Here is an 8,232-nt window from a genome sequence, read left to right on the forward strand (position 1 = left end):
TGTGTATTATCAATTATGATAAAAACAAATTAACTTGTTCATAAACCTTTCCAGCACCCCATGTTTTTCTGATTTTATCATAAAACTCAGTTGCCAGTTAGGTGCAGATAACAAAAATATGTGCTTCTGAATAATCTGAAAAAAAGGAGAAATTCAGAACCTTTTAAAAAATCTCTCTCCCTCTCTCTCATCTATACAAATAAAATAAAATAAAATAAAATAAAATAAAATAAAATAAAGTAAAATAAAATAAAATAAAATAAAATAAAATAAAATAAAATAAAATAAAATAAAATAAAATAAAATAAAATAAAATAAAATAAAATAAAATAAAATAAAATAAAGAATTTTTAAAAATGGGGGGGTGGGGGGGGGGAGTCCAGTAGTTTTCTACAGAATTCAGTCTCATTTTTAAATACACACATGCACCAAAAAAAGGTAGGGGACAGACAGATTTTCTCAGATCACAAGAAAGAGTTTAGCTTGTGATCTATTTGTTGTATATTAGATTTTTATTCTAAAAACTAAGGTATACTACAATGATCTGTGTCTCAGACCTAGTCAGAGGTTCCTTCACATGCATAACTGTCAAACGTAAATGAGAAATAGAAGTAGTGAGAAAGATAAAATCAGTTAAGACTCTCAATAAAATATACATATATATATATTACTGTGTTGAGTTAACATGCGGAATTTCTGAGTATTTTCATCTTTTGTGGCTGACCTTTTCCTTACTGCACCTTCCTCTTAAAGACATGTCTTTATACAACTGCAGTTGCATGGGCCTTGTGGTCTCAGTTTCAGGACAGCTTTCAAAATTAGTGGAGAATCATTTTTATTTCTTAGTAAAACCTATGTCTCCCCATTTATGTGAAAACAAAACTGGGGTTTTTGATAATATGCCATAATAAACATAATAAATTCCCCTTCATTGATTTTAAAGAATGGGAATAATTTTAGCACCCAGATTTTGTGATTTAAAAGACAATTCTATTTTTTTCAGCCTTGTTGCAATGGGCAGACATTTATAATGAATGAATTCTAAACATCTTGAATGTCTAAAGTTGTCAGCATTAACTTGAGCAATAAAATAGTCTGCAAGTAGAACTTGTTTTCTTTTTTCCACAAACAAGTTTGTTTTTAACTCCCAAACAACATAACTAAATCTTTTCCTGCAAATTATTCTGTTTTATCTATAGTGAATAGATGTAAGGATGATCACTCTGTGTTCTTTCCACTCAATTTTCCACCTAATGTAATAAATGAATAACAGTAATATTCAAACTCAAAAACCCAACTGAATTTCATGAGGGTCACACAGGTCAAATACATTTTTTATTCTCTAATAGCATCAGATCACAAGAAGTTTTTGGTAACATCCTAGAAGCCAGTATTTTCTAAAATAAATAAATAATACATCCATAATATTTATATATATATATTTTAAATAGAATTCCTTTTATGGACATTTTAATGGCATATTACTCTTTTCTGTTTAATTCAGGCTTGCTTTTAACAAAAGGGATGTTCATAACAATTCCATATTTGATCTTCATGTGGATTTTAACTCTAATCTGAAAGCCTACTTTAGTTTAATTACTGAAAGGACTGTAGGTATTTATTTCTATTCTACCTGCTTCTTTTCAATTCCAAATTTCAACATTTTTTTGGATCGTGTTATTCAATTATTATTATTTTTTTAATATTATGTATGAGCTTTATTTTTTATTAAAGAAAAAAGAAAAAATATTAAAAAAATAAAAAATAATTAAAAAAAACCTAAACTACATATTTAGTTTTAAAATTGGGCAAAAACCATCACAAAAAATATGCAAAGAAGAAGAAAAATACTGTTGCACATCATAGAATGCTCTAACAGCAAAGCTTAAGTCCGCAATGCATGAAGTAGATTGACGGTACAGAATTAAAACTGGAATAATTGTATCAGTAAGAACTGCAATTGTATCACTTCACATGCATATTTTAATTTGTCTAAATGTATTTGAGATGAAGAAACATTTATGAAGGAAAAAAATAAATTTTGCAGACTTTCTGGAAGATTAAATATTGCCAGAAATGCTTATTTATGCTCTTTTTAACCACATGGACTGTGCCTTGAAAATTTTGCTGCTTTCAGAAACAGTGAAAGCATTATCATTCAGAAAGGTATCATCAGCTGGTCAGCAAACTGTGGTCATTTATACTTGTGATATTTTTGAAAACACTGTCCTCTACTGGTTGTGATTTTGGAACCGAACATCCAAGAGAGATTTCTCTGATGATGGGTATCCATACACAGGTCAGTAGTGAATGAAATACTGCTGCGAAGATGAAAAGTATTCATTACTTTCAATATAGATATAAAAGGCGACTCTATAACCAATAAGTAAGACCTTTCCCAAATGGAAATAATCATTACTCCTTCCTTCCTTCCTTCCTTCCTTCCTTCCTTCCTTCCTTCCTTCCTTCCTTCCTTCCTTCCTTCCTTCCTTCCTTCCTTCCTTCCTTCCTTCCTTCCTTCCTTCCTTCCTTCCTTCCTTCCTTCCTTCCTTCCTTCCTTCCTCCCCTCTCCTCCTCTCCCCTCCCCTTTCTCCTTCCCTTTCCTCCCCTTTCCTTTCTCCTTCCCTTTCCTCCCCTTTCCTTTCTCCTTTCCTCCCCTTTCCCTTCTCCTTTCCTCCCCTTTCCTTTCTCCTTCCCTCCCCTTTCCCTTCTCCTTTCCTCCCCTTTCCTTTCTCCTTCCCTCCCCTTTCCTTTTTCCTTCCCTTCCCTTCCCTTTTTCCTTCCCTTCCCTTCCCTTCCCTTCCCTTCCCTTCCCTTCCCTTCCCTTCCCTTCCCTTCCCTTCCCTTCCCTTCCCTTCCCTTCCCTTCCCTTCCCTTCCCTTCCCTTCCCTTCCCTTCCCTTCCCTTCCCTTCCCTTCCCTTCCCTTCCCTTCCCTTCCCTTCCCTTCCCTTCCCTTCCCTCCCCTCCCCTCCCCTCCCCTCCCCTCCCCTCCCCTCCCCTAGCATGTTTATAACCAGATAATAAAAAGAAAAATTTAGCTCCCAGGGATGACATTGTAGAGACTGGCAAACACAATTTTCAGGCTTTGTAACTATTCCTACTGGGCATTTTTCATTACAAGAGAAAATGCAGAACAGCAAAGGGCCATAGTGCTAAGGCTCTTGAAATCTGTGGAAATGACCACTGCCTTATATCAAGAGGTTGCACAGGTGAGAACAAATTGCAGGACATTTATATAACTGCATGTTTCTTTCATTTCTGAAAGAAAGAACCCAGTTTGTAAAGTCACTGTGGACTGAGAGATTTGCTAATATGAAATTACTATATGTATTTCACATGCAGCTGTTTTTTAATTATTATTGTTAGTTCTCCACCACTATTATCTTTTACTTACCACCTGAGTTTGGACTTTAGCTGGAGAATAAATCATCAGAACATCTGCTAATTCTGAAGTAAGTCTTCAAATGTTTCCTAGGAAGCTTTTGTGCAAATGCTAAATTAAGAACTTGAGCATTTTCATGACCTTGTTCATTGAATGGATGGTTTCACTGTAGTTTTCCAATGGCCCATCTAAACTATAATTCTCCATTTTCATGGCATACAAATGGATAGAAGTGGAACTAGTTCTCATCATGCAGTAGACTTTTCCTATTGATTATACTAAAGTAACCAGGCAGTCTTATTAAAGAAAAAGCATGCATAAATACAGATTAGTTACATTCCTTCTGACTGTCAAATGCTTTCCCTGATCTAATTATTTTCAACCTTTTACAGGACATCAGTTCATTATACCACCAAAAATCCAGTTTCTGGCATGAAAATTGTTTTAAGACCACTATTTCCCCTTCTTTGTTAGCTGAATACATTTTGCTCAGAATGAAAGTAACAGAAAAAAAGTATTGGCTGCATAGAAGTCCTTTGTTAGTGCTTTTGAACTCCCTAGTTGTGGACTACAAAGAGTCCAGAGCGCTGCCTCTCACCACCACAGAACAGAAGCGCTGAGTGCTGCCTTTTTTTTTTTTTTTTTTTTGGATCTTGATATACAGGATATATTACTGAGTGCCTATAAAAAGGTTTGTGAACCTTGATGGAAATCAGAGGTGAAAATGACAGTTCAAATGTCTGGTCTGGGTTTAAAAGATCTATGGTAACGTATTTTTACTTATAACAGATCCTGAGAAGGGAAAAAAAAAAAAAAAAAAAAAAAAAAAAAGAAAGAACCAGTAAAGCAGTGTTCAGATTTTCAGATTTATATTACACTCTTTCTGTGCTCCTGCCCTTTCCCTGAGCTGTTAAACCCGGAGTATTCTCTGAAAACTTAAGTGATTCTAGGCAGGTTACCAATATATATGTTATTTCTTATTAGTTACCTCCTTAGGATATTGATAAGACACAAAACCTATGATTCTTTTCAGTTACAAACAATGAGCCAGGGTCTGTGGTGGCTTAAAGCATGTATCATTCCTGGATTTCATTGCAATGTGCTGGAATAATTTTAATTAAAAACAAACAAACAAAACAAACAAAACAACAACAACAACAACAAAACTTCCTTATTTATATAAGAAGCTTTATAAACAGTTAATCAGAAGAACAGCAAAAACGTGCTGGTTAATCAAATAATAATTGAAAAGATTTTGGCAACTGACACTTAACTTTACGACTCATGAAAAAAAAAAAAAAGGAAGAGCAAGGAACTTTTGTTTCCTATTACTTCATGTGAAACATGAATATCCCTTAAATTTATTTTTTATCAAGATTTATGATCCATGTTCATTTTTTCCCCCATTATCTAGGCTATTTTTATTTAATATGGAATTTATGACAAAAAATCTTTTTTTCCAAACATATTTCCCATTACTTTGAGGGAAAAAATAAAGTTTTATTTTATCTTTTCCTTTATCTTATTTGTCAAAAGACTTTAATGAAAACAAATAAATAAATAATTCCAGACCATCTATAGTTTCTTATTCTTTACTTACATATACTGACAGACTTTGTGGTGGATTTATGATCTATTGAATTCTGAAGAGGGAAAAGAATTGAGAATGTTCTGTGTATCCATGCTGAAAACTCTATATCTGCTGTACAAATACTTATCGTTCACACAGCTCATTATCTGTTCGAAAAATAGTCATGGTAATCAGTGGTAAATGTTTCCCAATCATTTTCAATGGACTTCCTGTCTACAGAGACTCCAAATCTCTTTCAGAAATAATAGGACAAAGCCAATCACTGACTGTCACCACAATCATTCCCCTTCTTCATATCAGTGCTCTGCATGATCTACATTTTGAGACAGGCATGAGTTGTAATGTCAGCTTTCTCAAACTTTGGGCGTGTGATTTGGGCTTAGCTTGTAATGGAGATAGTTCTCAAACTCCTAGGTCAGGAACTTCAGAAGTATTTGGTACCTAGTTGTCAGTGATTTTAGTGAAGCATATCTGCAATGTATATATATATATACAGCAGTAGATGTACATATGAAGTATATATATATATACAGATATATAGAGACATACATCATATATGACGTGAACTGTTGTTACTGCATAACATACAAGGATCACAGTGAGGGATGTTGGTGACTACTACTACTACTACTACTACTACTATGTTGTACATCAGTAGTCATTTAATAGATCAGTCTTTGTATAAACATGGACCTGAACCTGAAGATTTTGTAACTGTGACTATAGAACAATAGTGATGAGTCTTTAGCTCAGAGATGTTTGAAAATTAATGACAGACAAATAAGGACTTGTCTATTCAGACAGCTTACTGTTAATAAGGTTGAGGTAGAATTTACAGTCCACTAACTCCTCTGTACTAAGAGCACCTTTTTGTGAGGTGCTTTTAAGGTAGAATAAGTTGCCTCACGCTGTTTCCTCACAGGGAGTTAATGCAGAGTAACCAGTGTACTGTAAATTTGTACCCCAGTTTACCAAGGAATAACTTTCCTGAATAGATAAGACATAAACAACATATACAGAGAAAATCAGGAGCTAAGATTGAGTAATTAGTATGAAAAACTGTTCAAGTTCTTGAAGTTTCTCTCTTTTGTTGTTTTTTTTTCCATCCATGTCTGTCATGTCTACTTGCAGCTCTTTTTGTGAGAAGATGTCCAGCTACATATTTTTCATATGTTTTGTTTTCCTCTTACAATCTTCATGGACTGGATACATAAAACAAACAAATAAAAAGACAACAACAACAAACAAAGAAACAAAACAACAACAACAACAACAACAACAAAAACACAACTCCAAGAAAAGAAAAAAAAAAAAACAACAACAACAAACTTTGTAATTGATATTGGAAGTGTTTATTTCAGCTCATAAAATGTTATGTCATCTACTTAAAGGGCAGAAAGACTTCCACCTAACTGAAACAACAGGTAAAAATATTTCAAACAACAATAACAAAAATGATAAAAAAAAAAGAAAAGAAAAACAAACACAATCATTTCAAATTTGATAATAATTCACAAATGGAAACTTTCTTGTACGAAGTGGTTAAATCATTGCAGGAAGAAAGGATGCATTAACAGAAATTTCATTCTCGGTATAGATCATTTACAAACAGATAAAATATGATGTTAAAATTGGCATGGAGAGGGACTGAAAACCGGAAGAAAAATCATGTTTACAACCAGAATTATTGCTACACTGAAATTGTATTTTTTTAAATGATCACTGCAGCTTTAAAGCCACAAGTGAACAACAATTGCTCTATTTTGTACCACTTCAGGGAAACTACCAGACCCAGTAGAAAAGATACCATTAAAATGTAAATGAGAATTCCCAATCACCTGAACAGTGGCATTTTTTTTTTTTTCCTCAGGATGGAGGTATAGGCAAGATCAAAAGGGCATTTGAGCTGCTGTATTTCAAGAGAGTAATCTGGAAAAATAGCTTGAGGTCTGGGAAAAGTTGGTGCTTTAGAGTTCAAAGTTTCTATAGCACATGGCACCAAGGGTGACATTTAATTCATTTATGGAGACAAAATATTTCAAAAGAAATAAAATCTCTGTATTAAAAAATAAATAAATTAATTAATAACAATTATCAAAATAAATCAAAAACAAAAATAAATACTGAAGAACTCCTTTGCTAAATGAGAATAAAAATCTTTCCTCAAATGACAAATCTATATTTTGAAGATTACAGCAAAGATCAGGGGCAAATGAGAAGACTTGTTTACACAAACATTGTTTTATACCATTGAGATCATTGACTCCAAAGAGGTTTAACACTGGTGAAACAGATCTGACAGACTCAAATTTATGATAGGATGAAACAACTCTTAGCAAGCAACATACTGAAGCCTGAAGAGGAGGACATTTCATATTCATGTTCTATCTCTTGTAAGAATACTTTAAATTTCACTGGACAAGTGAGGATTGGAGAAGACCTGCTGAGAGCAAGCAGAGAGCAGGACAGTAGTAAAAGGTGTGTGGAGCCCAGTGGAGGGCTCCAAAGGAGCAACAAAGAACGTTCTGTTGCCCTAGAGGAATTCAATAACTTTTAACATTTACAAACTCATCATCATTGTGAAAATTTCAGCAGACATTTCCTGAGGAGACATTTGGGCCAGGAAAGCAGTGAAATATGATGAACAAAGGTAGATGAACTGTGTTCTTCTCCCATTCTGAGCTGTTGAACCACCCCGCACATGAGGTCAAGAATGTTGGGGAGGCTAGACGGGTTTCAATGCTGTTTTTCTTGGACCTGCAAGAGTTATTTGAGGCCTTTACTGAACAATAGGCACTGTAACAAGCATAGGAGTGAGTTTCCGGCTTGTGAGGTAAACTTGAGAGAAAACTTGCTTGTCCGGGATGGCACAACAGATGCAAAAAAAAAAAAACAGGTTCACTAGGCACCAAGCTATAGCAGTATTGTGCTTTAGAAAGTTGTCTCATTGGAAAATGATGATGTCTGCTTTCATGCAAATTTGTATATTTACATTCAGAGAAATCAGTTCATCAGTTGTAGTTTTGCACAACATTTGGTTCAAAACTTCCAGAGGATGGGTCGAGTGGGAAATCTGCTCATGTGCCTAGTCTGGCAGGGCCTAAGGCAGACCATGAAGCATCCAGGATCAGTTCTTGAAGTGGATACCTGGGAAGTCATGCCCATGTTCTTATATTAATAGGAATGGGAGCTCACTAAGACTTCAATACTCATGTTCTCAGCTGACAAGTCTGATGTTTAGTTCAGAGGACATATTGC

The sequence above is a fragment of the Aythya ferina genome (assembly GCF_964211825.1).
Source record: "Aythya ferina genome assembly, chromosome: Z".
NCBI lineage: Eukaryota > Metazoa > Chordata > Aves > Anseriformes > Anatidae > Aythya > Aythya ferina.